A 20,961-nucleotide genomic window follows, 5' to 3' on the forward strand; every position below is an offset into this window, starting at 1 on the left:
CCACATCATTTTGAAATGATAATGTATGTCTTAGGTATGTTGGAACATACTAAGGAGTTTGGTGAATAGCAAGAACTTGTGTGGAACAAGTTAGATACATTATGTGGAAATGATGTTTCAATTAGCACAAGACCCGATTTCAAATGAATAGAACTCCATAAATATAAAGACTTAGGAGGTGATCTACATATCAAATTAAATCCCATTGAGTCTAGTTTCTACTGCATCAAACTGTTCATCATTTGGATATTTATACAGAACGTTATAGCCATTTTATCGGACCTATGCCAGATGCGCGACCAGGTGCACGATCTCGCACGTATGAGCCCATTAAATATCCCCAAGGCCGAGTAGAGAGAGGGGTTAAGTCATTTCTTTGAGCTAGGGCTTGCGTATCAAGGAAATTCCGTCCTACACTTCTCTCCCATGAACCAAGGTAATGTTTTTGGAGAATTTGAGTTGATTACTACTCCTAAACACCTATATTAACTAGGATTAATCTTGATGATCTATAGAATTCCATTCAAATTCTCAAATTGGTCAAGAACCCTACAAGTTAGGATTTTCAAGAGTCTCACTACAAGAGGTATGTCTACCATCTCTAACTAATCTATGGTGATTATTTTTGTATGAAATATGTGTTATAACTTAGGATATAGTGATTGGAAGCCATAAGTTCCCAATTTAAATACATAACCATTGTAGATATTGAAAAGTGATTATTTGATGGAATTTTGTTGGTTGGGTATGGATGGATGATCATGTATGTGATGTTGGAAGTTAAGAATTATTTAAGAATGATGGTGGGATAAATTGTTGGTAAATGGTAGTAGTTGGATGAACTAATTATATTGTTAAGAGGTATAGAGATTCATGCCTACTAGGTGTTTGATAAAGTGCCTAAATGGCCTAAATTATGGAATTTGTTACTAATATTGGTCCCATTGGATGTTGTTATTGTAGATTGAAGTTGTTTAGTGTAGTGGATCGTTGTAGTATCATTAATGGACTAATTTGAGGTATGTTGGCTAAACTACTCTTTTAGAAATGAATTCCGTGATGTTCCCGTAAGTTTCAATTATGGTTGGCTTAAGTTTCCAATTCCCATGTTCCGAGTTATTCCTAATAAATTCAATTATTCCGAGTAAGCAAAGTGTCGAAAGATGTATGTATTCGAAATGTGTTCCGAATGTTCCTATCATATTATATTATCCTTCGGGAATGTGTTCAAGAATTATATGTGTATTAAAATGTTATGGATTTGAGTCGTGTTTCAAATGAAATCTAGTATGCCAACTTGTGTGAGAAAAACTAGACATGCTTAAGACTTTTAATTACTCATATGTGTACCTGAAGTCTTGATTGAAAATGCTTTGTTGTTGATAATCTATAAAGATGCTCGAAAGTGAAATAAGTGAGTTGAAGATATAAAGAGTGGTCACTATGCCAAGAATGAAAGCTATACTTGTGGCTAGAGGTGCCAATGAAATGAGATGATGTTAGAAAGATTATGAAATGAGCCTTGATTCAACTGTTCTAAAATTACTTCAAAAGTAAATTTGTCTAAAAGATTATATCCTCAAGTCATGCCCCAATGTGGCTGTTTTAACTAGTGCTATGCTTTATGAGTATTTTCAATATGTTTTGCGTTCTTACATATTCGTGAGTGAAAATTGTGTATTGCCCTTTTTGGGAAAAAGTAATTGAAGAATAAATGGTGTGTTACTTGTTTATGATTTTAACTTGTGCTTCGATTGCCAATCATTTTACTCCATTTCTTGGAAAGAAATCTATTGTGCCTAAATTCTTCATTTTCAGTGAACTTAAAGTTGTGATTTTTGGAATATTATATATGTTTATATTTATGATGACGATCCATGAAAGGAAAGAAATAAAAGTGTGGAATATGAAATACGGCCATTGTGCCATGAATGAAGAATCATATGTATGGCCAAGAGAGCAAATGAAATAATGATGTTATAAGTGGATGAAAATGCCAATGAGGCTATAAATGGTGTGAAAGGTTATGAGGTAAATACATTTGTATTGTTGTTTCCTTTGTATGCAAATCAAAATTTTTTTTGGGAGTATCGATAATCACTGAGGAAGGGTAGGTTGAAATAACCTTACCCCGAAACTACACGTGCCGGTGTAGGAGTGGATTGTGATCATTCCCCTTATTTGGGATGAGATTGATGTGATAAAATTATTCCCCTTAATTGGGATGATAGAAAAGGATGATATCTATCCACACGACATTATGGTGAGATGGCCTAGCCGATCAGGTCATGATCGGACTCCATGCCGCACACATGGTGGTGATTGTGCTAGAAATTGTAATTGAAATTGTGATTGTTGTTGATGTCTCAGATGAGATGTCCTAGCCAATTGTCATGACTCCAAATCTACTAGTCATGATGACACCTAACGCAATCCGCTAGGTAAGCCAACTAGTGACTATCCAATTCCAATGATATTAACATGACAAATAAACGATAGTAATTTACTGAATTTTATACATTTTCCAAGGACTGGTAGTACAAATCATGAGCTTCTATGAATAGAGTTTACAAAGCTCAATTGAAATAAATACATCATCTGTTTGAAAAGTGCATAAACAAAGTTTTATAGATCTAAAGCTACCACGAATAAGGGGCAGCTACAACCGGGACACAAGTACATCTTCAATCTCGCTCCCATCGAACACAACAACATCAGCAACCAATATATGCACGTAAGGTGCAGGAGTGTATTATGAGTACAACCGACTCCATGTACTCAGTAAGTAACAAACCTAACCTTAGGTTGAAAGTAGTGACGAGCTAACGCAAGGTCAGATCCAATACCAATATCCCACAACAGTTTATAACAACATAATACAAGTAATAAAAGATGTATTTCAGAAGTAAAATGCTCATCTCGTTCACAACTCCAGAAAAATAGTCATGCTTTTCAAGTATCTTAGTGAAAACCCAAATCTTTTACCGAAAATGCCAAAAATGCGAGTAAGTTTGAATACTATAATTTTTCCAAATATCCTTTCCACAATAAATAAGATGTTTCATTTTCTTTCCAGATAGCAAGTGTGAAATACCTCTCTATGCCCACATATCAATGTGTGTAAAAAGTCATGAATGACGTGATACCGTACAACATGAGAAAAAATGCATCTCTATGCATGTATGTTATGTGTGCATGCCAATGCCATGTATCTCAAAGATGAATCATGTACTCACACTCTCAGAGTATTCAATCTCATTATCTCACACTTTTCATCATCATGCTCAAACACTCGGTATTGTATATGTCCCACACGGCCCAGGGAAGATCCATTCCGGAATATATACATCACTGACCATCAGTCACTCAGTACCAAGTAAGGCCAATACAGCCCAATGGAGAAGATCCATCTCCAGGTATATAAATTTTTCGGACAAGATCCATGTCCAGGGAAGATCCATCCCTCAATATAATCAACGACGCTCACTAGGAGTGTACAGACCCCGGAGGGACTCCTACAGAGTCCCAAAAAACTTACAAAATCCGATAACCCATTCAATTACGAGTCCAACCATACTAGTTTCACTCCATTCTGACTTCGAATCGATGTTCAAAACTCAAAAATTCACATTATGAAACTTTAGGCCAAAACCCCTAATTTCCTCTTTAAAATTCACAATACAATTACCAAAAACGAAGGTAGATTCATGAAATATAACCAAAACCTAGTAGAGAACACTTACCCTAATTCATATGGTGAAAATTGCCTCAAGAATCGCCTCAATCCGAGCTCCATAGCTCCCAAAATGAAGAAAGAACTGAAACCCTTGATAATATAGCTTCTGCCTAGCGATTCCGCATTTGCGGACAATTCGTCACACCTGCGACCACCGCTTTTGCGGAAAAACATCGCATCTGCGAAAAATGGCCTTGCCCAGCAACCCCCGCACCTGCGGTATCAAACTCTGCATCTGCGCTTCCACTCAACACACCTGCGCATCCGCACCTGCGCCTTTTTCGCCGCTTCTGCGGGCGTCCTCATCCAGCTCTCATCTCGTATCTGCGATGCCTTTGTCGCTTCTGCGGCCATCGCACCTGCGCAAACCAGCCGTAGGTGCGATCACACCAGAACCAACAACCTAGCAAAAATTCAAAAATACAATGAAATGATTCGAACCTCGACAAAATTCACCCGAGCCCCTCGGGACCCCGTCCGAACATGCCAAACAGTTCCATAACACAATACGGACCTACTCGAGGCCTCAAAACACACATAATAACATCAAAGCGATGAATCATACCTCAAATCGAAATCTATGAACTTTGAACTTCAAACTTTCACAACCGATGCCGAAACCTATCAAATCACGTCCGATTGACGTCAAATTTTGCACACAAGTCACATTAGACATTACGGACCTGCTCTAACTTCCGGAATTAGAATCTGACCCCGATATCAAAAAGTCCACTCCCGGTCAAACTTTCCAAAATTTTCAACTTTCGCCATTTCGAGCCAAATTCAACCACGGACCTCCAAATCACAATCCGGACGCGCTCCTAAATCCAAAATCACCAAACGGAGCTAACGGAACCATTGAAATTCTAATCCGAGGTCAAATGTTAAAAAGTCAAACTTGGTCAACTCTTTCAAATTTAAAGCTCCGTAGTTGTGAATCATTCTTCCAAATCAGTCCCGAATAACCTGAAAACCAAAACCGACGATTCACACAAATTAAAATACATCATATGGAGCTACTCATACCCGTAAACTACCGAGCGAAGTGCAAATACTCAAAACGACCGGATGGGTCATTATACCGATCGGGTCGTGATCGAACTCCATGCTAAAAATACGGTGGTATTGGTATTGTGAACGATGGTATTGTGAACAGTGGTATATCGGTACTAAAGATCTCCCAACCAAAAATATATATTATTTTCATAATTTTAAAATTGTTATGTTTTAACTGGACATTTGGATATTGTTGATTTTGACTTGCTGTTTCTATGATTTTCCCTTTCTTATATTGGCATTTTATTTTGAAAGTGGAAAGTTAGCTTTACATACTAGTACTATTCCATGTGTACTAACGTCTCTTTTGTCGGGGGCACTGCATCTTCAATAGATGCAGGTGGTTCAGCAGCCGGCAGTTTTAATCCTCGTTAGCAGTTACTCCCTATTCAGCGGGTTTTGGTGAGCCCTACTCTATTACGGGCCTGATGTCACTTGATGTTATACTTTGTGTTTTGAGGTATAGTCGGGGCCTTATTGCCGGCACTTCCATACTACTTTTCTGTTGTACTTAGAGGATCCATAGATAGGTTATAGGTGGTGTTTGATGTGGGGAATTGAACTAGAAATATTGGTATTAGGTAAACATGTTTTTCATTATTTCTATAAACTTGTAATATTTTAGAAATTATGAATGAAGTTGTTAATGGAAATGAAATGGGAGTTGTTAATGAAGTCTTTTCAGTATTTGATTAATGGAGTACATCTCCTCTTTATTCATGAATGAGTTTGGGTAGAAGGAAATCTAACAGGCTTGCTCGGCTGGGTTATCTCGGTTGAGCACCGGTCGCGCTGCCCGAGGTTGGGGCGTGACAAATCATCAAAACCAAAACCACTTAGGTCAACAAATTCTCCCTTTTTGATGATGACAAACTCTGCGCTTTTCAGAAGCATGGAACCTCTTTCAACCTAGCTTAGTATCAAACACAATGTTAGAACACATTCCATTTAAAGTCACAAATCATCAAGGACCAGGTTCATTAGGTTAAAAATATCAGAGTCCAAAGCAAAAACACACCTTATCTTCCACCTTTTGGCATCATCGAAAAGTTGCATAATTAAGGTAAGTAATCAGATTTTAACAAATATCACTCATGGTCACTGTTGATATCCAATTTTGCCCTCATATTTTTCAAATAGTATATATACTTTTAAAATATCATTTGCATCATTACTTAATTTACAAAGAGTTATACAAGTATTTTTATATAATTTTTCATAATTTGTAGAGCTTTAAAATCAATTTTTTCTTGCATTTAAATTACATGAATATGTATTAATTACCACTTAAATTATTTTGTGATGATTTAACCTTCCAAATCTATTATTTGCATCCACATATATGCTTCACAATATTTTCATATAATTATATTGGCTATTCACACAATTTTGCAATAATAGCCTATATGCTATGCATAATTACATTTTTTACATTATTCATGCCAAATAGCATTTTTATTTTTATAATGTTAAGTTATTATTTTTGAAGCATCGTACTACTTAAATAATATTTTATTATTTGTTAATTACTTTTTATAATTTTATTTTAATGAATTTCGTGTGTTTTAAATTATAGCCCAATATAGGGCTAATTTTCGAACCAATTAAAGTCCAAAACACCTGGCCCATTCCGTTTAACCCTTCAGAAGCCCAAACCAAACCACCTCTTCATCTAACCCGGTCGCGACCCATCTCACGACCTGCCCCACTTCCCCTTTAATCCTGGTCGTTGATCTTAAATGATCAACGACCCACAACAACCTTTACCCTTTCCTTATAACCCTCGCCCCAAACCTTAGAGACAAATCGCTCATTCAGCCACCCCTTGAATCTCTTGAACCTTCCCTTCTTCTCTGAAACCCTAATAGCTGCCTCCCTTAAATCTCTCTGATTCCTACCCCAAAATGGAATCAATCCATGATTTCCTAACCTTATACATTCTGTCATCTGGTTACTTGCACGATTTTGGCATCACATAGTGCTTGCCTATTTTTGAAAAATACCAGGCCTTGCGTTATGAACAACCGTTCTCAATCTTCGAGACTTAGACAGTATTTCGTCTATATACACTCACCAACGGGTTGTATGGGTCCGATTTACCAAAATCCTTGGCCAATCTTTGATTTTCATCGAACTAGGGTTTGAAATTTCAATTTGTTTTCTTTACTGGTTCTATTATCGATTGCATGTTATTTCATTTCCTTATTTTGTGTGTGATTAATTATTTTTCATGTTTACTCGCTTGATTCTACCACTATATAAACCCATCCCCTAATCCCCTTTAAGGAATGGGAATCACTGTTATTCTCTCATACTCTCATTCACTCGATACTATTCTGAATCTATTGCTCTTGGCCGGCTGAAAGCCAAGGCCATCGAAATGTTCTCTATTAACCTCCCTAGTGCGAGCATTACTCGGGGCTCACTGAAGCTCCTGTGAACTCTGACGTATTAGGATTTGGGTTTTTGTTGTTCTGTTGCTGTCACTACTGAGATTCTGGGTACTCACCCTTTTTGTTCGTTTATCTTCGTAATTGGTCAGCATTCTTGACTCTCATAGCCTTCATCGTTATTCCTTTACTTGCTTATGTGTGTACTATGTATGCCAATGCTTGTTGAACTTTTAGACAAACATGCCTTAAGTTTCTCTGTTATTTATGGACTTGTAGTATTATATTATTGTGTGCTTTTCTATAAATCTACTATCTCAATGATGTCCTATAAGTTACATGACCTCTAGTATCGAACTTGAATGGCTTCAACATGCATAATAGACTTTCACTCTACATATTTGATTCGAATAGTTTCTGGCCCTCTTAAGTTTTACCTTACTAACCATGTTCATACTAGCCTGAATGTTATATCCTGTGCTCACACTTATGCCTTAATGTCATGTTCTGTGCTTGTTATAAGTTCATACTTGCGCCTTAATGTCACATTTGCTCAGATTCTGCTTTAATGAATCTCTTCCTCTTGAACCCTTTAAGAATAATCTATTATTTCCTGCAAACTGATTCCTGATTCTCCTATGTTATAGCACTATTTCACTATATAACCAAACTTGTTTATCTACAATTCGTAACTCTAATAGTTATGTTCTTTGATCTGTCAATCCTGCACTCTTAGTATTGCTTCTAGGATAAATGTCAATGTGTAGTTTTCTCTCATGTGGGATCGACTGATATGAATCCTAATATTTGCTTATCCTGTTGATCTATAATTGACATGTTCTTTTACCTACCATGAGTTCTTTAGAGTCTTTGTGCTATAGTAATGCCCATCATGTTAGGTCTCATGTTCAACTAAGTGATACGCTGCCAACTATTCTTAACCATGTCCATTAGCTTGTTGCTATGGTGTTGATGACCATACTCTCATCAGGCTCTCATTTTAAAACCTTCATGGGAAAACTACCTCTCACTTATTCTTGTCTATGAATTTGCTAGATTCTCGTGCTAATTGTCTGAAATCCTTTGGGCTAATTCTGGACTATGATTCGTTTTAAAATTCTATTTGAAGTAGTTTGCTAGCTTATGATGTTCAATCCTGTCACTTTAAAACCTAGCATGAGCCCATTTTATGTATGTCTTCTATATTTTCCAAAGTTTCATGTGATCCTGCTTATATATTTTGGTTAGAACTGTTTGTTACTTACAGCTTTCAGAATTAAGTGTGAAAAAGTGTTCAATGAATTCCTTGAGTAGTTGTCACTTGCATGGTTAAGTCTGGCATCAGTAGGTAAGTCATACATCTTGGGCCTAGTATTGGGCCATACATGTTGTTGGATCTATGTACTGAATTCATGCATCTTCTATTGTTCTGCAGCCTGGGGTTTGGGCCTGCTAGTTATGTGAAGAGTGAGGATTGTTGAAGGCCCAACTAGTGTTGGGTTGTTTTGTTTGGGTCTATTTCTAGGCCTGTGGTTATTCTTTATGTAATGTTTGTGGGTGTATTCATTATCCGGTTTTGTAATAATTTATAAACTAAACAATTAGGGAATTAGTAAAAAGGGGAAATGGATATGATTTATTCTTGCATAAAAGGGTAGAGAACATGTCTATAGGGTCTATGTGCTCTATTTGTTGTTTTGTTTAGCATGTTTTATTTCTGCACACTGATAGACATCATGCCTATAGGAGTCAAGCACACACTTCACTTAACTTGTCAAAATATGTTAGTTCCAGTATTTGCCATACCTGTTCCCATGTCTACTATTCAACACTCTTAGATAACATGTCTATAGGGCGCATCAATGCAATATTTTTACTTACCTAGATACCAAGGCTATAGGACATTGACGTCTGCCTAAGAAGCATGTTTATAAAATCAGCACTAGTAATCTGGTAATTCATATCGCTTCACTGCCTCATCGCGTAAACAATTAGAAATCATGCCTATAGGACTTGCGGTGCTTTAACTGGCCTATACGTTGTAGTACTGTCTGGATAATATTAATCAAACTCACATAGGAACCATGCCTATAGGATTTAACAACCCAAAATATGTTTTAATTCTGAAATCATCTACTGCATAACCAGAAATCTGCCCACGTGCATTTGTTGTTATGTGTGGAGTCTAACTTGGGCCTTTAATTGTGTTTACGTGAAGTCCTATCTGTTTTGAATGTCGCTTAGTTTTATCATTTCTTGAGCAACCTAAGTGAAGTTTAGAACCACCCACATAGTAGGTCCAAAGCCTCTTGGACCTTAGGCATGGGACGGGTAGCGCACGCGTAGGGTATGACTTAGAACTGAATTAGAACGCTTTTAAGTAAACAACTTTAACATAGTAATCGGGTAGTAGGAGATGATAGTATGTGCCCGCTGAATAATATGAGCAACCCCTACCTAAAGGGAGTTGCGAAGTATTATTCATGTTGCACGGGGTGATCCTTTAGGCTAAAAAACTTTGGACCTCCCCCCTTCATATACTTGCTATTTACATTTAGTCATTTAACATAGACCAATGCATTTGTAATCATTTAGGATTTGTACCAATTCCCAATGTGTTATGATAAGACTCTTCGACTTCTATACCTCCCTTTGTTTATTTGATCACCTAGCCTAATCACGTAATCCACATAGTTTAAAGTTCATCCGGGACCCACAGTTGTGGACCTCGAAGAGTGCCTAACACCTTCTCTATGAGTAATTTGAGCCCTTACCTAATTTTTGGTGACGCGGACTAGTTAAAACAGAGTTATTTGCAAATAGGTGCCCTAACGCACCTTAAAAACCGTTAGGTGGCGACTCTTCTCTTTTAATACCTCATTTAAAATAGTTGTCACACGTCGAGGCCCGCTTTCACAAGAAAATGGGGCACGACAGCATGGCGACTCTGCTGGGGATTACGCTTAGGCTCTTACCATAATGAACTTGACTTATGTGAATTACTCTCTTTTTCTTCATTTGTTCTAAAATTGCTGCTACATGCACATCCCTTACCTTCTTCACCTTTATTTGCTTAAATTTGCTATGACATGCACATCCCTTCCCCTATTCGCCTTTATCTGCTTAAATCTGCTATGACATGCATATCCCTTCCCCATTCACCTTTATAACCACCCTTCATCTCTTTTCATCTTGTATGCTATATCATGTCTTTCCCATCCCTACTTCCTGCTTTATTACATTCCCGTATATATTTTTATGAACTAAACTGACTTCTTCCTTTTGTCTTTCTTCTCTATTCTTTCCATGTCTACTTTTGCCATCCTATTTAATGCTTTCAATCATGCAAATATTTGGCAATGTGTTATTATCTCTGCATAAAGCATGCTCCATATCATACTCCACTCGCACCAATTATCAACATAGCAGCGCTTGATGAGCGTCCGCACTCTTCCAAAAATTACCCTTTTTAAATTAGAAAGGCTTATTTGTGGTAGACTAGTCGATCAGCGGTGCAATCGACGGTCCCGTACCTTTCCCTCTCAAGGTGTCCACTTGGGAGTACCAGTCTAGACTATTCTAGAAACCCTACTCTAACTTGAAATGTACATGCATCATGCTAAACCTAGTATGGGCTGAAGCGTTATCAACATAACAACCCGCTAAGATAAACCTTGTCCAAAGTCCATCGGGATTTCCATAATCCCAATGGACACTATCATATTATGTGCATTACTTGGATAAAATACGCCAACGTGTTGATCATTATTGCATAAGTAGTCAAATCTGGAGGGGGAAAGGGCTAACCTTTGTTGGCTTGCAGAAAATGAAGCATGAAGTCCCCAGGTTCGGCATGGTCCAAAACATCCCACCGTTGCTACTTGACTGGTGGAAAGACCTTGCACCTTGCGACAAGAATCATGTGAGAAGAGTATTGGGTGACTTGCCATCCTTGCTAAACATTCAACCAAATAGGTCACTGATTGAGGCCGCTACCATGTTCTGGGACAAGAAAAGAGCCATTTTTTAATTTGGCAATATAGAAATGACTCCTCTCCTAGAAGAAATAGGAGGCTACGCTAAGTTGCCATGGGATATTCCGGGATTACTGGTACCCGAGAATTGCCCTCCTCGCGATTTTTTAAAGATGTTGGGTTTTAAGAAAAATGATGAGTTGCTCTGTTTAAAGAAGTCATACATTCCTTTTGAATTTCTTTATGAGCGTTACGGGCATAGCAATTCATATCGTCTTCATCATGAGGAACTTGCCATTACTTCCTTGGGTTGGATGCACCGCCTGGTTTATGTGTTCATCGTCTGCTTCTTGGGGTTGTTGATATTTCCAATGAAAGGGGGAAGGATTCATACTTGCTTAGCCATGGTCGCCAGGACTTTGATGGAGGGCATCGAAGGACAAACTTATACTATCGTCCCTATGATCTTAGCCGAGATGTACCGCGCTCTAGATCGGTAGGGATTTAGACACTTTGAGGGTTGTAATCTGTTACTACAAGTCTAGTTGCTGGAATACTTTTAGAGAGGAGAGTATCGTCAAGAGCTTCTTCGACGACCGTTGAATGACTATATAGCTTACCATCACCCAAAGAAAATGACGTTTATCCTAGATAGGTTTGCACAACCGGGAAATGCTGCAAGTTGGGTGCGTTTCTTTAGCAATCTGATGGACGAGCAGGTACATTGGATGTTCGAGTGGTTTCCTAGCAGTGAGTTCATCATCAGTTCAAGAGGGACTACTCATCTGGTACTAATCGGGTTACGAGGCATCTATCCTTATGCTCTTATAAAGGTAATGAGGCAAGCGGGGAGAAAACAGGTCATACCTCAGGTTTCCAACATGGTCCAGTACAAGGCAGATTTCAAAGGAGACGTCATTCCATTCAAGTTCGAGGCACAACATATGTGGAACCAAAAGGTCATTGTGGAAAAAGAAACCATTGAGCCAGACAGGTATCACGCCGGACATATGTACTATAATCTATCATGGTTGGAGGATAACGTAGCGGGAGACGTCCACCCAGAAGTCAATTTGAAGGATATGGTCATAGATGAAGTAGCTGAAGCACATGTTAAGTATAGAAGGCTACGCAAAAGGGTGTTCGAGTCTGAAGCTAAACATCTGGAACATCACAAAGTAAACATGGAAGCGATAAAGGAATGGAAGGATATTGCCACTAAGTCAACAGAAAGATTGGGATACTTGGAACAAGGATTGATGGAGCTCGAGGGAAATATGAGAAAGAGACTCTCAGATTGTCAGGGCACGGATGGAAGTGAAGGAGAACATCTAGCAAAATCCTACTTACTGTTGGATATGCGCGATCTGCGAAACATGATTGATGAGTTCAAAAGAGCTAAGCACGGAGACTATGAAATGATGTTCTTTACAACTTTCTAGCTTAGCTTTAGATTTCAATTATAATAAGGCTAAATGCCATTAGTAATTTTATTATTGTCGATTTAGTAAAGGTTTGACTCATTTTTGCATTAATGAAATGACGCAAATATTGGCATCAATTCTCTCCAAGTCTACGTGTCCCTTAGGCCTACCTCGGGCACAATGAGGTCCCCAAATTAGGACGCGAATTATTGCATGACTTTGTGAAACATGTTTTCATATCGCAAACACTCTTTTAATATTCCTTACTAACTTGGTTACCTTTTGCTTTTTCTTTTCTTTTGATTATTCCCATTCCCAAAGGTTGGTTCGCGCATATTGGCATAATCAACATATCACACTAAATCTAGAGGTCCTCCACCTCCTCCTCTACCAAGCGATCCTAAAGGCAAAAGCAAAGGAAAGGGGAAAATGGATGATTTGAGTGGTATCAGGAAAGACAATGCTACCATAGCGAAAAATGTTGAAACTTCAGATTGTTGAAGTACTCCCGCACATAATGAATTGGTTTTACATCTGGAACATAAAATCCTGGAACTACAAGGCGAGCTTGAGCAGGTTCAAAATTTGGTAAACCTCTCCCTCACTCTCAATGTCCCTGACATTAACCAGCAAAACCTGACTATCCAGAACCAAACACCACTGCAAAACACAAACCCACCACCAAATCCTCCCGCACCCCCACCAGTATCCCACACCTCCCTAGAGCCTTAACCCGCTACCAGTACTGACTCCTCAACAACAACACCATCATCCAACTCAATATCCACAAACCGCTACTTATCAAAATGTGCCACAACCTACTCCTGATCCCCAAAACTCAACCAATGACTACCCTTATACCCAAGTGCCAGGAATCCATTAAAGCAATCTGATATATGTGGATACTTTACCTCATACCCCGCAGCAAACCCTATACATACCTGAATCATCTGAGAAGGACCTGCTCATTAAGAACATGGCAGAGGAACTCAAGAAGCTCACTGGTAGAGTTCAGAGTGTCGAGGGTGGTAAAGGTGTTGAAGGTCTAAACTATGAGGACCTGTGTATTCAGCCAGATGTGGAACTGCCGGAGGTTTACAAACCTCCCAAGTTTGAAAAGTTTGATGGAACTGGTGATCCAAAAGTGCATCTGAGAATGTATTGTGACAAGCTTGTAGGAGTAGGAACGAATGAACAAATACACATGAAACTGTTCATGCGGAGCCTCACATGAGACGCCTTGTCTTGGTATATCAGTTAAAATCCAAAGAAGTGGGTTAGTTGGGTGAGTATGGCATCAAACTTCATGGATAGATTCAGGTTCAACACAGAAAACACGCCAGGCATTTTCTATATTCAAAACCTCAAGAAGAAGCCGACAGAAACCTTTCGCGAGTATGCTACTCGTTGGAGATCAGAAGCCATGAAAGTAAGGCCAGCACTTGAAGAAGAACAAATGAACAAGTTCTTTGTCAGGTATCAAGACCCGCAGTATTACGAAAGGTTAATGGTTATTGAAAATCACAAATTTTCTGACATCATCAAGCTAGGAGAAAGAATAGAACAAGGAATTAAGAATGGGATGGTGACCAATTTCGAGGCACTGCATGCCACGAACAAAGCCTTGCAATCAGGAGGCATTTCGAAGAAGAAAGAAATAGGTGCCGTGATGGTGTCCTAGGGTCTTAATTCTCCTCTTACATACTAAACACCTCCACCCACATACCAATCTTCACCATCCAGATACTAACAGCCTGCTACCACCTACCATGCCTATAATACTCAATCTGCATATTACCATTCACCATCACCCGCCCGCCAAATCTACCAGAAGCCACGACCAAATTTTGACCGCAGACCACCAAGACAATACATCCCAATTGCTGAACCCATAGACCAACTGTATGAGAGACTAAAAGCCACTGCTTATGTTACTCCCATACCTACTGTTGTTATGGAGAATTCCTCCCAGTGGATCAACCCTAACAAAATATGTGCCTATCATTCAGGCATGAAGGGGTCATACCATCGATGAATGCCGCACACTGAAAGACAAGATTCAGACACTGATCGATACTAAGGTTATATAGGCAAATGAGGTTGTACCAAATGTTCGTAATAATCCTCTCCCGGATCACAGAGGTGAGGGAGTAAATGTGATAGAGACTGACGAAGAATGGGATCAGGAGGGGTCTATCGGACTTATTCGAGAGGGAGATAATCCTAAAACGTCTCCAGTCACCCTCACACCAGTTGCGGTAAAAACCAGGCGCCATTTGAAGTTGAGGTATCTACACCCTTCACTGTGATGGTAGATCCCATGCCATCCTACAAGTCTGATGTCATCCTATAGGACTATGTTGCGGAAGCAAGGAGAAAGGGAAAAGCAAAAATGGAGGAAACAGGTGCGGCACAAGGTATGACCAGAACTGACAGAGTTTATACACCTGAGAACCTGGGGGGAACAATCAAGGAGGTTGCATCTAAGCCGCCTGTTGTCGAGACTGGCACTGATGATCTTTGGAGAAAGTTACAAGCGAGAGAGTACTCTATTATTGACCACTTGAACAAAACCCCTGCCCAGATATCTATCTTGTCGCTGCTGCAAAACTCGGACGCACACAGGAATACTGTAATGAAGGTTAAGTGAAGCTTATGTACCCACCAACATCACTAGTGGGGATATGTGCTAACATGGTCAGATAGATATTGGAGAGCCACAAAATCACTTTTCATGAAGATGAATTACCACCAGAAGGGTTGAGTCACAACAGAGCGTTACACATCACAGTGCAATTTGAGGATAAGTTCATCACCAGGGTCTTGATAGATGGAGGTTCAAGTCTCAACATATGCCCATTGACTACCTTGAAGAGGCTGGGTAAAGGCTTGCACGAGATACGAATGGGAAGCATGAATGTGAAGGCGTTTGATGGATCTCAAAGATCCACCATTGGAGAAATCAACCTCATTCTACAGATGGGCCCGACTTGGTTTGATGTCGAGTTCCAAGTGCTAGACATATCTGCTACCTATAATCTATTGTTGGGACGACCCTGGATACTTGTCGCCTGGGCAGTGGCTTTGACTCTACATCAGGCTGTGAAGTTTGAGTGGAATCATCAGGAGGTGGTCATCCATGGAGATGGAAGTAACCCCATCTACACCAATTAGACTGTGCCGGTCATCGAAAACAAAAAAAACTAAGTGGAGAAATATACCATCGCATTGAACGAGTCAACACAATTGAAAAGGACCGATGGTGGAGCAACAAGATAGAAAGCATACTGCTATGGACAGGATACAAACCCGACAAGGGCCTCGGAAAAAATCTTCAAGGGATCACTAAACCCGTACAACCACAACGTCAAGGCACGACTTTTGGACTCGGATATGAATACACGTGGCAGGAATACCCGGATTGGTCACCGCCATGGCGTGCTCCTTATTATCCACTGGAACAACCGGTACCATCTCTGCACTAGACATTCCATCAAGCTGACATGATGTGGGGTTCTGAGGAAGATGAAGTTTTAGCTGGCAAGAGGAAGCTGTTTCTAGATGAAGAAGATATGGACTGCAGTGCAATAGTTGAGGAGGAGGAGGAGAAGGAGGAACACCCTACCATTCAAACTATGGAGAAAGGAGTTGTTATCAAGAACTGGATCGCTACACCATCCCGGGCCCGTCGAGTTCCTAGTTAGCCTGGCAAAATATGCATGAATTACTTTAAAAAAATATTTTTGAGCATTTGAGACATTTTGCAGTATTTTATTTTGAAATAATTACTCGAGCCATCGAGCTGCACTTGTTGACGTTTTTAAGATTTTATTAATGTATTACCGCTTTTCGTATTTATTATTATTTTTACATTTTTCTTTTCAGCATTATTATTACCTATCCCGATGAACCTGCGACTGTGACATGTAATGAGACAACCCAACATAAGGACAGTGATTCAGAGGATCTGGAAGATGATATAATATCTGTGAAAATTGTCAGAGAAGTAGAAAACTTTGAAAATAAACCAAAGTCTAATTTGGAGGAAACTGAGGCCATTAACTTAGGGGATTCCGTAATGGTCAAGGAAACAAGTATAAGCATTCATCTATCACCGTCGGAGAAGGAAGAGTACATCAGATTCCTAAAGGAGTATGAAGATATCTTTGCATGGTCCTACGACGATATGACTGGTTTAAGCACATCCATAGTAGCTCACAAGCTACCCACTAATCCCATGTATCCACCGGTAAAGCAGAAGCTCAGAAAGTTCAAGTCGGATATGAGTTTGAAGATAAAAGAAGAGGTCACCAAGTAAATCAAAGCCAAGGTTCTCCGAGTGGTCGAATATTTGACTTGGTTGGCCAACATTATGCCAGTTCCAAAGAAAGATGAGAAAGTTAGAGTATGTGTCGATTACCGAGATCTGAACAGAGCAAGTCCCAAAGATGATATCCTGTTGCCCAACATACACATACTGATTGACAACTGTGCCAAGCATGAGCTCCAATCCTTTGTGGATTGCTTCGTAGGATACCATCAGATTTGGATGGATGAAGAGGATGCCGAAAAGACAGCCTTCATCACACCATGGGGGATATACTGTTACAAAATGATGCCATTTGGTCTGAAGAATGCTGGAGCCACCTACATGAGAGCCATGACAACCATCTTCCACGACATGATACATAAGGAAACAGAGGTGTACGTGGATAACTTTATCATGAAATCTAAAAGGAGTTCGGATCACATAGCAGATTTGAAGAAATTTTTCGACCGACTTCGAAAATACAATTTGAAGTTGAATCCTGCAAAATGTGCCTTCGGAGTCCCTGCTGGAAAGTTGTTAGGATTCATCATCAGTAACCGAGGGATTGAATTAGACCCATCAAAAGTCAAAGTTATCCAAGACTTGCCACATCTGAAGAATAAGAAAGATGTGATGAGTTTTTTAGGGCGCCTCAATTATATCAGCCGCTTCATAGCACAATCAACCGTGATATGTGAGCCAATCTTCAGAATGCTAAGGAAAGATGCTGCAACAAGCTGGATTGAAGAATTCCAGAAAACCTTTGACAAAATAAAGGAGTATTTATCTAAACCGCCCGTTCTGGTCCCGCCAGAACCAGGAAGACCTTTGCTGCTTTATTTGTCCGTATTAGATGGGGCTTTTGGTTACATTTTGGGACAACATGATGAAACTGGAAGAAAAGAGCATGCGATATATTATCTGAGCAAGAAATTCTCGCCTTATGAAGCCCGGTACTCTTTACTGGAATGCACCTGTTGTGCTTTGACATGGATAGCTCAGAAGTTGAGGCATTATTTCTGTGCATACACTACATATCTCATATCAAGGATGGATCCGCTAAAATACATCATTCAGAAACCCATGCTTACGGGTAAGTTAGCAAAATGGCAAATATTTCTGAGTGAGTTCGATATCGTCTATCTGACTCAGAAGGTAGTCAAGGGGCAAGCATTGGTAGATCATCTGACAGAAAATCCCATAGACAAAGAATACGAACCATTGAAAACGTATTTTCCCGACGAGGAGGTGTCATTTGTAGGAGAAGATATCACCGAGGCCTATGATGGTTTGAGGATGTTCTTCGACGGAGCAGCAAACTTCAAAGGACTGGGTATCAGAGCTGTCTTAGTATCAGAAACCGGCCAACACTATCCGGTATCCGCAAAACTCAGGTTTCCATGCACCAACAATATGGCGGAGTATGAGGCCTACATTTTGGGACTCAGGTTGGCCATTGACATGAACGTTCAAGAGCTGCTGGTAATCGGAGATTCAGATCTTTTGGTACACCGGGTTCTAGGGGAATGGGCTACGAAGAACACCAAAATATTGTCGTATTTGCACTGTGTACAAGAGCTGATCAAAAGGTTCACAAAGATAGAATTCAAACATGTTCCGAGGATCCAGAATGAGTTCGCAGATGTGTTAGCCACTTTGTCTTCCATGATACAACACCCAGACAAGAATTTCATTGATCCTATCCCAACAGGAATTCATAAGCAGCTAGCTTATTATGCTCATGTTGAAGAAGAGATTGACGGAAATTTGTGGTTCCACAATATCAAGAAGTACCTGGAAAAGGGAGAATACCCAGAGACTGCTACCCATACCCAGAACCACATGCTTCGAAGATTAGCCAACCATTTATTTCAAAGAGGAGGAATTCGGTATAGAAGAACTCCTGACCTGGGATTACTACGATGTGTCGATGCCAAGGAGGCAACTAGATTGCTCGAGGAAAGACATGCTGGAACCTGTGGACCACACATGAATGGTTTTATCTTAGCCAAGAAGATACTGTGAGCAGGGTTTTTCTGGATGACTACGAAAACAGACTGCATCAAATATGTTCAGAAGTGTCACCAATGCCAGATACATGCTGACATGATACGAGTACCACCCAATGAACTCAATGCAACAAGTTTACCCTGGCCTTTCTCTACTTGGGGTATGGATTTCATCGGCCCAACCGAACCCGTTGCTTCAAACGGGCACAGGTTCATTATGGTGGCCATAGACTACTTCACAAAATGGGTTGAAGCTGCATCTTATAAAGCTGTAACTAAGAAGGTTGTAGCATATTTTGTTCGGGACCACATTGTTTGTCGATTTGGAGTACCCGAGTCAATCATTACTGAGAATGCTGCCAATCTCAACAACGATTTGATGAAAGACATGTGTGAAACATTCAAGATCAAGTATAGGAACTCCACATCATACAGGTCGCAAATGAACGGAGCCGTGGAAGCCGCCAACAAGAACATCAAGAAGATATTGAGGAAAATGGTGGACAATTACAAACAATGGCACGAGAAGCTGCCATTTGCTTTACTTGGATATCGTACCGCAGTTCGCACATCAACTGGGCAACTCCCTACCTACTGGTTTATGGTACTAAAGCCGTTATTCCAGCCGATGTGGAAATTCCTTCTTTAAGAATCATACAAGAAGCTGAGCTCAGCGATGCGGAATGGGTACGAAGTCAGTATGAACAACTAGCTCTCAATGATGAGAAAAGAATGAATGTGATATGTCATGGTCAACTCTACTAGAGCAGAATGGCAAGAGCTTTCAACAAAAAGGTCAGGTCAAGGCAATTCACACCGGGGCAATTGATGCTAAAGCAAATCTTCCCGCACCAAGATGAAGCCAAGGGGAAGTTCGCACCCAACTGTTAGGGCCCTTACATGGTTCATCGGGTGTTGACAGGAGGAGCACTTATACTTGCAGAAATGGACGGAGAAATTTGTCTGAAACCTATCAATTCAGACGCAGTCAAGAGATACTATGTTTAAGATTGTTTGCATTTTCTCTATTTGATGTAACTGAACTACGCTTGACCTGATTCCCGTTTAAGAAGGGATACGTAGGCAGCCCTGTGGGTTCGGTCACATCATAATAAAATCTTCATTTCCCCCCATGATCAGAAGCTTGGGCAAGATCTCGAGTTCGTCCGATTACATTACGTTTGGAACAGCCGATGAATGTGTTGCCAGATGTATGCATTTAAACTGGGGCAGAATTTTGAGGAGGATCCTCAAAATCCCGAGTCAAGGAGGTTGCAATGTCTCAAAAGCATGTCACAGTCATCAATTCAACAAATCATATTCTCTCATGCATTATCACATATTTCAAACAACTACATTTTTATAAGAAATTCATCATAAATGCATGTTTTTCGAAAATTTTATAGCAGCCAGACGTTACCTAGGGTGACTCAAGCAAGACCTCAAGATAGGAGTAAAGGAGAAGCAAGGCAAAGCAAGGAATCAAGAGCACGAACCAACCTTTCCCCCGCAAAACTCATAATTTTTCTTTGAATGCAGGCACAATGAACACAACAGGAATATTCGCAAATATATACACACAGCAAAATCACTATCTTCATAACGACAAAGTTGCCAAACGCAAACACATCAAGCTAAGAATTACTTTACTCTCTCGCATCTATTCATTGCTCTTCTTGTATGAGACTAAGCACTGTCTCCATTCTGTGCATAAGGCTAAGCATTGCCTTTCTTTGCATGAGACCAAACATTGTCTTCATTCCTTGCATGAGGCTAAGCATTGCCTCCATTATTGTATAAGGCTAAGCATTGCCTTTCCTTGCCATAGACTAAGCATTGTCTCCACTCCTTACATGAGGCTAAGCATTGCCTCCATTATTGCATAAGGCTAAGCATTGCCTTTCCGTGCCAGAGACTAAGCATTGTCTCCACTCCTTGCATGAGGCTAAGCATTGACTCCATTATTGCATAAGGCTAAGCATTGCCTTTCCTTGCCAAAGACTAAGCATTGTCTCCTTTCCTCGTATGAGGATAAGCATCGCCTCCATTATTGCATAAGGCTA

Source organism: Nicotiana tabacum, chromosome 12, assembly GCF_000715075.1.
Source record: "Nicotiana tabacum cultivar K326 chromosome 12, ASM71507v2, whole genome shotgun sequence".
In the NCBI taxonomy this organism is placed as follows: domain Eukaryota; kingdom Viridiplantae; phylum Streptophyta; class Magnoliopsida; order Solanales; family Solanaceae; genus Nicotiana; species Nicotiana tabacum.